General features: G+C 38.8%; 1 long non-coding RNA gene across 1 annotated transcript in view; it reads left to right on the top strand.

Moving 5' to 3' along the window:
• Positions 1–13,579, top strand: part of LOC103099888 (uncharacterized) — a 363,322-nt gene that overhangs the window by 290,769 nt on the left and 58,974 nt on the right. The window lies entirely within an intron of this gene.

Raw genomic sequence — 13,579 nt, forward strand, 5'->3', positions numbered from 1 at the left:
TAAGTTGATTGAAAGGCTGGTCTTTTAGTTGGACTTCTGTTTGGAGCAGGCTCGTCTCTTGCATGATGTGAGGTTATTTTGTCTAGGCCTCTGGTCTAGGCACATGTTTCTTACTTGTATGTTCCTTAATCTTTAGCCTTTAATAAACCTCTAAAAAATATAATACTCCTTGCAGAGAGAAACTAATTTCTACCTGCCTCAGTCTCCCCATATTCCATAAATTTTAATCTTTACACATCGTCATGAGGATCAGATGAGGTGACGTCTCGAAAGTGCTTTGTCTGGTGCGCAGCAGTCCCTAGTCAATGGTAGCTATCGTGACTGTTACTACGACTTCTCTAAAATAGAAGGTATTCCTCGAGTCTATTGAAATAGAAACACCCACCTCTTTCAGGGACCCTTAATCTTGGGGGCCGGCTCACTGAGCGACTGTCTACCTTCAGTCCCCAGGGTTTTCAGATATTACTGGATTTCCTCCATCCCTCTGGCCAGGAGGCAGAAGGAAATGTTATCCCCAATCTCATAGTCAGTCTGTTACCAGAGATTCCAGGGAAGCTCAAAATATGTTAAATGGCAGCCCAATGAGTCCCCAAGGGCTTCAGTTGCTTTCCAGAGACACCTCCAGATAACCTCTATTTCTACCTCTCTGCCCCATCCTGAAAATCTCCTCTGAGAAAGAATCTGATCATTTCATTCACACTAATGTGCAAAAGATTGATAGAGCTTAAACTGTTGCCCTTTTCCTGGGTGTTTGCATTTTAACAGGGGATAAAAAGCTAAAGGACGATGGCTTTAATGGGAGGCAGAAGAGAACAAACATTAACTAAGTACCTGCTTTATGCCAGGCACTCTGCTAAGTGATTTACAAATAGTTTCTTGTTTGATCTTCACAACAGCTCTGGGACATGGGTATTATTATGATGTCTCTTTTATGGTTGTGGAAATTGAAGCAGAGGGAGATTAAGTGACTTGCCCAGGGTCACACAACCGGTAAGACTCTGAGTCTTATGACTGAAGGTTGGGCATTTTATCCAGAGTACCACCTAGCTACCTAAATGGTAGACTAGTTATTCACTTGTTCAGAAGGAAGAACTGAACTTTGTCTTGCCTTTTGTGAGGCAGAGGAATTTGGAGATTATCTGGAGGCCTCTCTGAAAAGCAAAGGAAACCCTTGAGGTCTCATTAGGCTCCCATTTAACATATCTTGTACTACCCTGGAGTCTCTGGTAACAGACTGACTAAGGGACTGCGGATAAAATTTCCGTCTGTTCCCTGGCCAAAAGGATCGAGGAAATCCAGCAATATCAGAAAAACCCAGAGAATAAAAGAGATAGACAATCTCTCAGTGAGCTGGCTCCCGAGACAAGAATGATAAGATGTCCCTGAAAGAGGCCAGGCATAAAGAAAAGTCATATCTTGGTCTGCTCATATTTCAATAGAGATAATATCTTATGGTTTATTTTATTTATTATTTTAGGGCTTCCCCAAATGTTATAACTCTCCTCTAGTTTTTTAATTTAAAAAATGGTGTTTTCTGCTTTTTCATCCTCTTCATCTCAAAAAACGTCCTTCTCCTTTTTCCACTCAGATAACCATTTCCAAATACAAAGCACAATTAAGGAAAGGGAAAAAAAAAATCAGTTCAGCAAAACCAACCAATATATTAGTTGTGGCTTACAATAGGCAGTGTTCCACCCCCAAGGTCCCCCACTCAATCCAGGAAGATAAAGGGACCTCCTCTATTGTGGGGGGGGGGCAGCTTTAGTCAGTATGATTACCCCAGGGTTCAGTTTCTTTGCTGTTGTTTTTTTGACGTTGTTGTCATCGTATATATCATTTTTTAAATTCTCTACTTTACTTTGCATCAGTTCATATCCCATCTTCCCCAAATTTTCTATATTATTCTAACTTGTCATTTCTTATAGCAGAGTAATACTCCATTACATTAATATGCCAGCAATCTTTAGCCATCCCAAATCAGTAGGCAACTACTTTGTTTTCAATTTTGCTGGTTATTTAAAACCCATCTGTTTCTCTTCAGTTAATAGCAGTAAAAACCCTGAGAAAACCTATAAAGTGTAACATATTTGTTTTAGGAATATAAACGGAAGGGAGACACGTGCATGCTATTGCAGTATCCCTGGGCAAGAAGGAATCTGGTTAGAATCAAATACTGGCATCTGAAAGTAGCAGGTGTGCAAAATCTTTTGGATCAAGGGTAGAGAAGGACCTTTAAGTAGGGTGGTGGAATTTGTTCTGGATTGGGAATCAGAGGTCCTGGATTTGAATCCCAACATCCTAACACTGTTTGAACTTAGATTAAAAAAAAAAAAACCTTTCTGGGGCTCAGTTTCCTCATCTCCAAAATTGGATGGGCCAAATGGCCGGTGAACTTTAAGTGTAGATTTACAATCTTCTCGTCACAGGGTTAGATAAACACAGAACTAGCCTAATACCCTTGGGAGATTGAACCCGACAAAAATTTCCATTCCTCCCACATGCATTTTAGCTATCTATCCTGTTGCAAAGACTCCTTCCAGTGAAGCAGATGGGAAACTAACTTATAATTGAGAACACTACAGAAGTCCCTGTGGCACTGGGAGATTAAGTCCCTTACCCCTGATCACACAGCTAGTATGTGTCAAAGACAGAAGTAAACCCAAGCCTTCCTAACTAAGACTCTAACCACTACTCCACATTCTCTTTCTCATTAGGAGAGTTTGGTTTTGTTTCCCCTTGGGAGGGTCAGGCAGAAAAAGAACTTGTTACCACCTTTAGCTGAAATCCCACCCTGTACAATACAGAACAAACATCTCACAGGATCATTCTGCCACAGAACTATATATATATAAAAATATATATATACCAACAAAACAACTACTTCAGACCTTCTGCTTAGAATCATCTCTGATATCAAAATTCACTAGGCATAATATGTGGATAATTGTGATATACAGGTATATAATAAATACATTAGTTAATGGATTCATTCATCCAGTAGCCAGTTATTAAGTGACACATCTATGCTAAAAATTAACTCTTTTAGGCACTGAGAGAGATGTTAAATTTTAATATATTCAATTAAACAAATATTATTTTTCTATACTCAAGGCACTATGCCAGGTATAGGAGAGACAAAGACCAAGACAACATATTGTCTGTCCTCAAGGAGCTTATATTCTTCTGAGAGTAAATACACAAGCAAGAAAATGGCAAAGTGATTTCCAGAGGGACAGAGTGCTAATTACTGTACGAATGGAGTAGAGGATGAGGAAGGACCTCAAGTAAAATGTATGCTCTGAGGAAACCAGAAGCAAGGAAGGAGCAAGTACATCCCAGACATGGGGGCAGGGATGGAAACCACTTGGAGATGGGTTATGGAAAGTGTTATGCAATTAAGATTTGATAAAAATAATTAAAAACTGGCCCCTGTCCTATTAGATTTTAGTCTAGTAGAGAGGATATCAATTATAAATAAGTAAGCAATAATATCTGAATATACAATACTGAAATATCTTCATTTTTTCACTTTTCATTTTTTAATTTAATTAATTAATTTAAAATATTCTTCCATAGCTACATGATTCATGTTCTTTCCCTCCCCCTTCTCTTCTCCCTCCACCCTCCTGGAGCCAATGAGCAATTCCACAGGGTTTTACATGTATCATTGTTCACAACCTATTTCCATATTATTAATATTTGCAATAGAGTGATCTTTTAGAATCTACATCCCCAATCATATCCCCATCGAACCATGTGATCAATCATACGCTTTTCTTCAGTGTTTCTGCTCCCACAGTTCTTCCTCTGAATGTAGATAGCATTCCTTCTCATAGGTCCCTCGGAATTGTCCTGAATTATTACATTGCTGTAGAGGAGAAGTCCATTGCATTCAATTGTACCACAGTGTATCTGTCTCTCTGTACAATGTTCTTCAGGTTCTGCTTCTTTTGCTCTGCATCAATTCCTGGAGGTCTTTCCAGTTTTCATGGAATTGCTCCAGGTTCTTATTCCTTTTAGTGTAATGGTATTCCATTGCCAATGGATACCACAATTTGTTGAGCCATTCCCCAATCAAAGGACACCCACTCATTCTGAAACAATATCTTTAATGAAAGATAAATAATAATAATAATAATAGTATGATGGGAAAGTTATAGGAGGTAATATATTTAGATCTATAACTACATACAGGATCATAGTATTTAAAGCTAGAAAGAATCATTGGATTAAGAACCAAACCTAGAGATGGGAGATTCAGGGTTTAAATTTGGTCACAGACAGTTCCTAGCTATAGGACCCTGGAAAAATCACTTAACCCCCATAACCTAGCCTGTGTTGCTCTTATGCCTTGGAACCAATACCCAGTATTGATTCTAAGACTGATGAGAAGGGTTTTAAAAAATAAAAAGAAAAGAAAAGAGGATGATCAGGAGAAGGTGGCCAAAGCTTTCAAAAGCTACAGAGAAATCAAATAGGAGGAAGATAGAGAGAATAATCATTGAAGTGATCCTTAAGGAGAGGAATTTCAGTCAATTGATGGTGACATAAGTCAGAGGACAAGAATTTAAGAAGGAAGAGATGAGAAAAATGGAAACAACCATCTGTAGCAGGTAGATGAAATTTTGGGTTATGACTGTAAAAGGGAGAAGATTTGTCAGTACGTTAAAGAGATAACAAGGTCCAGTGGAAGTATTTGAGGAGAGGAGAATTAATATGCTAGTAGACAGCGGAGAAAGAGTCAATGGATAAAAAGCTGGACCTAGGGTTAGATGAATGGAAATTTGCCTCCAGGGAAGAAATGTTCCCAGGATGAAAATGTAAAAGGATCACTAAATGATACTTGTAATCCTCTATTGAAGAAAGTGTGGTTAGGGCAGAACTCATTGTGGGATGAAGTCATAGCAGAGTATTGTTAGTAACAGGATAAACTAGATCAGCTTTGGTCCACTGGGGTATGCAAGTTTTGGCTCTGTCTTATTTGGTATCTTGGGGAAGAGGTGAAATATATTTGGAGTCATGGCTGGTGAGACCCAGGCTTGACCTAAGGATAGAGACAGAGACTTAACACTGACCTGGTAAACTGAACCCTTTAGTATTTGTCCAAAGCGGAGCCCTTTAGGGTCAACCTCTGTGAGTCACAGAAACATAGATATAGAGAGAGCTGAGAGGAGCAAAGCCATATAGTCCAGTCTATTCATTTTAAATATAATAATTATGGAATTTCTGAGATTGTGTACCTTGACCAAGGTCACACAGAAGTGGGATTTGAACTGAGATGCTCTGACTCTGGAGCAACCATTCTCTTTAGTTTTTCTGCCTTAGGGTAAAAGGGAACCTAGAAACCAGTGGCAGACAGGGGAGTTTTTCCCTACCTAAGAAAGTGACCACAGAGAGTGGGTATCCTTTAGGACAGTGGTTCTCAACCTTTCAGGTTGTAGCAATGAGAATACATAATGGATATCAGGTATTCACATTCTGAATAGAAACTGTAGCAAAATGACAGTTTTGAAGTAGCCACCAAAATAATTTTTTGGTTTGGGGTCACTGCAACATGGGGAACTGTATTGTGGGGTCAAGGCATTAGAAAAGTTGAGAACCACTGCTGTAGGAAAAGGACAAGGCCAAAATGGCACACATAACTTCGGCCACTGCCAGGGAGCCATTCCTTACATGTAATAGTTATAACTCTTGTAGACTAGATTATTTTCTTTCCCTCCAAGATTTACCCTTCCAGACTTTGTAAACTTTCATTCTTATGAGAGCCAATAAAGTGAGAAAGTTTGCTATAAAGAATGCCTGAAAGAAATGAAGGGTCCCCCAGCTGCCCATCTGGAGTCTAGAAAGTATATTGATGGCACTGAGAAAGACTAAATTTCAACAACCTGAATGAAAAAGCTTTGAACTAAGGGTCAGGACACCTGGGTTCTAGCATCTGCACTGTCATTCATTAACTCTGCCTTTCCCTTTCCTTCTTCACAAAATAAACAGTTGGACAAGGTGGTCTCCATGGACCTCTTCAACTCTAACATGATATTTTGAGAGTTATCAGGAGTCTGCTTCAGGCCCTCTTACCACTCCTTCTTCAAAAGCATTTCTCTGTTTGCTGGAAGATACCCTATACTCTTACTGCTCAGTAATTGGGCCTCTCCAGAAGCCATGTCTACAAAAACAAAAGACTTTAGCACCTAGTTATTCAAAATAATTAGATAAAATAGAAAGTGCTAAATGACTACTGTACATATGCGGAGCAGAGGGTGATGGGAAGGTTAGAGAGCCTAACCAGCCATGGGCATATGGCCTCTCCACCACCGTCACCAGCCCCAGTTTAAATGTTTTCCCCAGGAGCAAAAATGTCTAGTTGTAGATCTGACAAAGAGAAATGAATTGAGAGATGTAAAGACCAAGGGGATAAGATGCTATAAGTGATAGAGGGGAGTAAGAGCAAATGGAGATGTTGACCATAGCAGGGAGAATGGTAGTCTCTTTATCAAAGGAGGAAGCAAAGAAGCGGAGCATAAATAGCAATGTGAAGGCTGTGGTTATAAATAGTGAACACTTAATAAATGTATATTGAATTAATTCAAAACTGCCATAGGTCAGGGGAGAAATGCAGTGTGTCTTCTCTATGGGTCCTTCTCTGTGCCTTCTTCATCCTTGGGATAGAAACATAAAGGGGAAGTAGGGACAACAAGTGAGATAGGCAGAGACAGGAAGAGAGACAGCAACAGTTCATACTTTTAATTTATACCCCTTTAAAATCTCAAAACATGTTCTTCAATCGATACTATAAGATAGGTGATGCAAAGGAATATAATTGCCATTTGACCTAAGAAGGAAGTGCAGTTTGGTGAAATTAATTTACTCATAGTCATACAAGTAAAAAGAGACAGGATTTGAATCTGGGGTTTCAGATTCAAGATGTAGTAGGTTTCCCACCCACTCCATTTTGTCATGGAAAAGATATATGATGTGGCTACCTGGATACAAAGAAGCAACATAAATCCACAGGAATATCTTTACCATAGTTGGAAAGTTTTCATACCCTTGGCTTTCTCTATGCTTTTCATTTGTCTTATAGAGGGTAACTGCCTCCAAGGTCTCTCCCTGCTACCTCCCCACCAACTGTAACCCTCTTTCTGATTATATCTTGTGCCAAAGGAAATTTCTCTTCCCCTCTTTTCACTATGCATACCTGGTATGCGTTTCTGGGAATGAGCCTCAAAGCAAGGACTATATAAGGGAAATCAATGAACAAATTTAGCCAGGAGGGTAGAACAACAGCCAGAAAATAGAGCATTGGAGTCAAGAATATTGCAAGACCAGGAGGGCAGGATGATCTTCCCTGGAGTGCACCCCTGGATGGAACAGACAAAATGGAAAGCCACAGTTGGTTTCTAAGATAAGATGGGTGAGAGTTACTGGGCGAAGAAAGAATTTTATAAGAAAGATGCAAGGAGGAAATGCTCTCTTGGCTTGGGTGTTGATGATGCTGGTGGACTTCTTGGTGAGCGTGGCCATTAGCCATTATGTTGTCCTCAGGATAATTAGCTAAGGCAGCAATTAGGAAAGTACTCTTCAGCTCTCTCTCCTACTTTTCCCTCTTCTTCCTCCCGCTACTTTTGATTTAGTAAAATTATCAATCTATAGCCAGTGGCATAATTTTAATTCTTACAATCTTTTTTTACTTGGGTCTGCTCTGAACTCTTAATGTATATTCAATGGAACTATTGGCAACTAGGACATACATTGACTTTACTAGAGGAATCTCAAAATTATTTAAAATGTGAAAAGGGCAACAACTCAACTAACATGAATGAGAAAGATATAAACACACACATTCACACACACCAGGTCTCACAACCACTTTATCCATCTGGACATGTAAACACTCATGAACAAACACTTTATCAAAAGCAGATCGAACATGCCTATAATGCTTTCTTCACCCTTATTCCACTCCAGTGCCTCCTCCCTGACTCCTGCACCCACTCATTCCCCTTGTTCCAACCTTATCAAAAACCACTTTGGGTTTCTGTTTTGTCCTTAATAAAAGGAATTTCATGATTCAGTAAATAGTTGGGGAGATATATTTTAATTAAGAGAACATGACTGAAACACCCCCCTCCCCTGCCCCAATCACACTATCTAGACTACTATTTGGCCAATGTGTAAGACCAACTCTTTGTAAGTGAAAAGAAATATCTGTGGGCAGGGAGGTAAATAGTCCCTTCAGTTCTTGACTTAAAGATTTATTTAAAAAATCTTCCGAAGATTCTCCCAATGTAGCAGAAAGGACATTAAAAATAGGAAAATAGCCTTGAGGATAACCAAGTAAACTGAAGCATGATATATCACTATTAGAGATTCAAAGAAGTCATTTTGCTACACTACCAATCCCTAATAAAGACAATGGGTGTCAGTTAAACAGACCATCAAGTTAACAGAAGTGTCAACACAAGCGCAATGTTCAAATTTGCTTATCACTGATGAGCATTAAATCGCTTTGTTTGTAACTCCACAAATCTCCAGTATGGTGTTCTCTCCCATAGCAGATGTTCAATCAATACCACAATTGACTTTTGAGACACTAGGGTGCCATTTTGTAATCTGCAACCTACTGTTGTTCTCCCTGGAGCAGAATCAGAATTATCCTAGAAATAATCTCTTCCTTTTACAGTTAACACCTTTTGGGAGATAGGACAGATAGTTAGTGACAGAGCAGACTGGTCCAGAGCTCTTTCCATGATATCATCTTGAGTAAAAGGGCTAGGTCAGCTCTAAGTTGAACCTAACACCTTGGTGAAATAGGCATTTTTGAAACTCCTGGAAACCCTTCCTAAACTATGATAATGATGCATAGCAAATTACTACCTTTAAATGGAAGTAGTTTTGAGTTTCAATTTGCTCTGGATCTTGATATGAAGCAGATCTTTTTTAACACATATGCATATGTGTGTGTGTTGCTCACCACATTACTCCAGGCATGTGAAATGTAAGGAGACAGCTGATCATCCCAATTGGTTGTGTTTCTCCTCCAGTCTGATCTACTTTTCTGGAATATACCTTTCTGGAGAAGAGCCTAACTAGAATCTGTAAAAGAGCCTAATAAATTTGTGTGTGTGTGTGTGTGTGTGTGTGTGTGTGTGTGTGTGTGTGTGTGAAATAATCAAGGAAGGAGAAAAGACACATCACTGTCTCAATTAGACTCGTCCTTTCTAACTCCAAACGATGTACCTAATAGTTTGGGTTGGACCAAGAAGTCAGTAGTTGATATAGTGACATTTCTGGTTACCTTTACCCAAAACAAAACAAACAAAAACCATCTCTCCCAACAGCTCTCTGATGCCCAAACTCTATAATTACATACTTGTTCATTCCTTTGGATGAAAACTTTGTCTTCTGGTTTCAGCTAGTAGTACAGTAATAGAGCACCAGGCCTCGAGTCCAGAGGACCTGGGTGCAAATATGGCCTTGGACACTTACCAGCTATTTGACCACAGACTAGTAACTTCATCCCAATTGCTTAGATCTTGCCACTCTTCTGTCTTAGAATTTATACCAAGTAAAGGTAAGGTAATGGTTAAAAGCAACAACTCGATCTTCTGTCAAAATGTAAATCTCCTTTTGGAGGAGAAACATTTTAAATTATCATACATCATTTGTTTTGCAAAGGGATAGAAAAAGGAGACCAGAGAGAGAACCCAGAGCCTGGCCACAGTGACCATTTAATAAATGCCTCCTGAATTGAATTGAATTGATTTTGTCCATAGCACAGTCTTCGTTGTTTCCATGGAGAATAATGAAGGGGAGTAACTCTGGCAGCTCTCTAGCGAAAGGGAGTTCAGAGGAAGGTATAGAGTGGAGTTGATGGCACCACAGCCAGGCATAAAAGCACACTTGTACCTAGAGAATCCAAGCGTGTAACTATTTAAGAAAACACTTTTGGTTTCTAAATTCTTATTTGTTGGTCCTGGCAAGAAAACTATCTTAAGAAATCTCAAGACCTCATCATTCAGAAGGAAAGGACAATGAATTTTTAGTCAGAATGCCTCAATTCAAGTAGAAATTTTGCTACTGGTACAATGGAAATAACACTAATCCTAGAATCAGAGGGCCTGAGTTCAAATGCCACTTCTGTTGCTTACTGCCTGTGTGACTTTACACAAGTCATTTAACTTCATTGACTCTGTTTCCTCACCTCTAAAATGAAGAAATTGGACTAGATGCTTACTGAATCCCTTCCAGCTCAGAATTTAGGATCCTATGATTTTGATGTACTTCCAAATTTTGACCTTTCTTCTTCAGACATTAATTGCTACCTCTAGAACTGTGACTCTGAAATTCAAATGTGAATTTCTTTGCAGGAAAATCCACCTTCCCAGTTGCACATACAATTCCCAAACCACTTCTGCCCCTGACCTTCCAATCTAAACTTCTAAACCCACTCCCTAAACTGGGAAGTCTTCAATCATCATGATGGAAGTCACTCCAGCAGAGAAATATATATATAGATGTATCTATATATATATAGATATATATATATATATATTTATCTAGCATTGAATCCTAAAAAGGAGGGGGAGCAATCAAAATGAAAAATGGCTAAATCTGTTCAAAATCAATAATAAGGATGTACTTAGGTGGACATGACTAAGGAAGTCCTCAGGATTCGTAGTATAGCCAAGAAGCAGAATCATTTTTATTTGCTCCAGAAGGCAATTTATTTGTAAAGCGCTTCTGGCTAGATGATAGTAGCAATATGACATTGAACAAGTCATTTCCTCTCTGTGAACCTCCATTTCCCCAATTAGAGATTAAGCTACCTGCTCTCCAAAATCCCTTTTAGCTCTGGCTGTTCTGGAATCAAACTTTCTGTTTGGCCTCAACCCAAAGAAGTAGTGTGATGCAGAGAAGAGAGATTAGAAACCAGAGAACTTGGCCTTGTAGCTTTCTTCCTAGATGATATTGGCAAATAACTGGTTTCCTCAGAGTTAATATGAAGGGTTTGGATTAAATGTTCTCTAAAATCCCCTCCATGATCATTTCTTCCTCTCCTTGAGAGTTCAAAGAGAACAGTGGCCCTATGGCTTCCTTACAAATTGTATGATTTCCCAGCCCCCTGGGATTAGCCCCAGACAAGATTATGGAATGGGAAAAGTTTTGTCTTTTGGGCTTTCTCACTTCTACTACCTGTCACCCATTTCAGACACCAAATCATTTTGTCTAAACTCCCTGAGAAGCCAAACCAGGGACTAAGTTGCAACATACAAAAAGCAGCTAGTGGGAGGGAAAAAAGTACATTTGGAAGTGTGTGCCCTGTCTTTGCCTCCCAATTTCCCACTTTGAGATTCAGAGCACTTCTTTTCACTTTAATTCCCTGCTGAGATGCTGGGTTATGTCTCATCTTCAGGTCCTGCAGACTAGAAATGTGATTTCTAGCATTGCCTTCATTAGAATGAAATTTCATTAAAACAAAACTGTTGGGGTGATCCATGGAGTTTGTTAAAACAGCATTTTACCTCAATTGTATTTTAAATGAGATCAAATAAAGTGTGTTTACTGGCTCATAGGAGCATTCATTGTTAAGGCTAGAGAGTAAAACAAAAAAAAAGAAAGAAAGGAAGGAAGAAAGAAAGAAAACTTGATTAGAATAAACCTTGACCCTACCTAATGCTCATTTTCAGAAAGGAAATGTTAGATGAGATTTTCAGTCTCAAATTTGGGTGATGATCTCCTTATAAAGATAATGTCCTGATCCCTAGAGCTATAAGGGCCAAATGTGTCCTTGCTTCGTGACTAGAGAGATTTGTTGACTTCATCAGTGAAGAAGGTGGAAGCAGATTTAATTATCATTGGACAGTCCATCCAGTCCATTAGACTTGAGAGTGAAAAGCTCATTAAAAAACACATACAGATATTACCCTGGTTTGTAATGAGTAAACAGCTTCTGCTCTTCAACTTAAAACTTTTTTTCCTTCAGAACTGACTTTTATTTTTCATACAAAACAGTTAGGTTTAGTCAGTATTAAGGCTGTGGATTTATTTTTTTAAGCATCTACCCATCGTCATCCCTGCATCAACATGCACTTTGCTTTAAATTATCTATAATGACACCACACTGAACTAGCAGTCTGCTCGTTTTCTTTGATTGTCTGATGAGTCATACAATATTTGCTGTCAAAGTTCTTCCTCTTATTCTCACTAGCTAAATGCTATAAACCTGCTGACATCATTAAGGGGGGGATGAGGAAGGGGAAGAGAGCTGTTGAAAATGTGAATATAGACTTAATCATTTTACCAAACAATTTTTTATAAAGCACAACTATTAAGGATGAAATCTCCATGGAGATGGGGGAGATAATAGAGAAAGGTCTTTGCATATATCCATATATATATGGATATATTCAAAGCCATGGCTAGTTAACATAGTCATGGCTTTGCATATGTATATATAAGTTACTTGCATATTCACACACCCAGCATAAAAGAAAGCTATATTCTCTGGAACTATACCAACCAGAAGATTCTAGAAGCCAGCCACTATACAGTCTTTTTTCTTCCCCCTATAACATAACAAATGGGGTTGTGATCTTTGTATTTTTTATCTGGGGATAGTATGAGACTTCTGAGACTTTGTTATCCATCTCAATCTACCCCAAAGTCACCCCCACTGCCAGGAACTACAGATCAAATTAGTCTTTCCCCTCCCCTTGCCCCAGCACCTACCCCTCTGCTACACCTTGGGAAAGTGTACTGCACACAGTGCATGGGAAATGAGTAGAGATATTATCTTTATCTCTTTGCCCACCTTTTTTTCACAATTATTTCTGTATACCCAATGATTGCTTCTTGGAGAAATTGGCTATCATCTGTTCTTTATGTGTGCCCTGTGGAATTGGGTTTAAAGGACCATGACATTTAAGTTGACATGCTGGTTAAGAATGGGCTGGGACCTCATTCTTAGTGATCTTGTCTTGCCACAATAAGTTATGTGCTAGGCTAGAGGGAGACTCTTCCTAGTAGCCAGACATCGTACATTCAGATGGATTTAGGGGTCTGACAAAATCTAGAAGGATGTACTTTGGACAATTTGAAGAGATGTGGGGTGAATGATAATAATGTGATTAGGTACACTTCTGATTAAATGACATTTCCCAAAGAGTAGTGACTTATTGATTAAATGTCAGTTTGAAGGGAAGTCTCCAGTAGAGTACCCTAGGAATCTGCTCTGGACTCCATCCTTCTTGTTTAACATTTTCAGTTCAGTATTTTGGATGAAAGAATAGGTGGCATGCTTATAAAATTTGTACATAGAAGGAAGATAGGAAAAATTGCTAACATGATGGATGACAGACTCAACAACAATATGATACTAAATCTAAAAATATGAAATTTAATAGAGACAAGTGTGAGATCTAACATGGATTAAAAAATTTATTGGATAAGTATAGGATGGGGAATATGGAGAACTAGACAACAATTATTGTAAAAAAATAGTTAGGAGGCTTAATTGACTACTAGCTCAACCCAAAGAAATAGTGTGACATAGCAGCCAAAAATAAAAACAACACCCAAA

The sequence above is a fragment of the Monodelphis domestica genome, chromosome 6 (genome assembly GCF_027887165.1).
Source record: "Monodelphis domestica isolate mMonDom1 chromosome 6, mMonDom1.pri, whole genome shotgun sequence".
NCBI lineage: Eukaryota > Metazoa > Chordata > Mammalia > Didelphimorphia > Didelphidae > Monodelphis > Monodelphis domestica.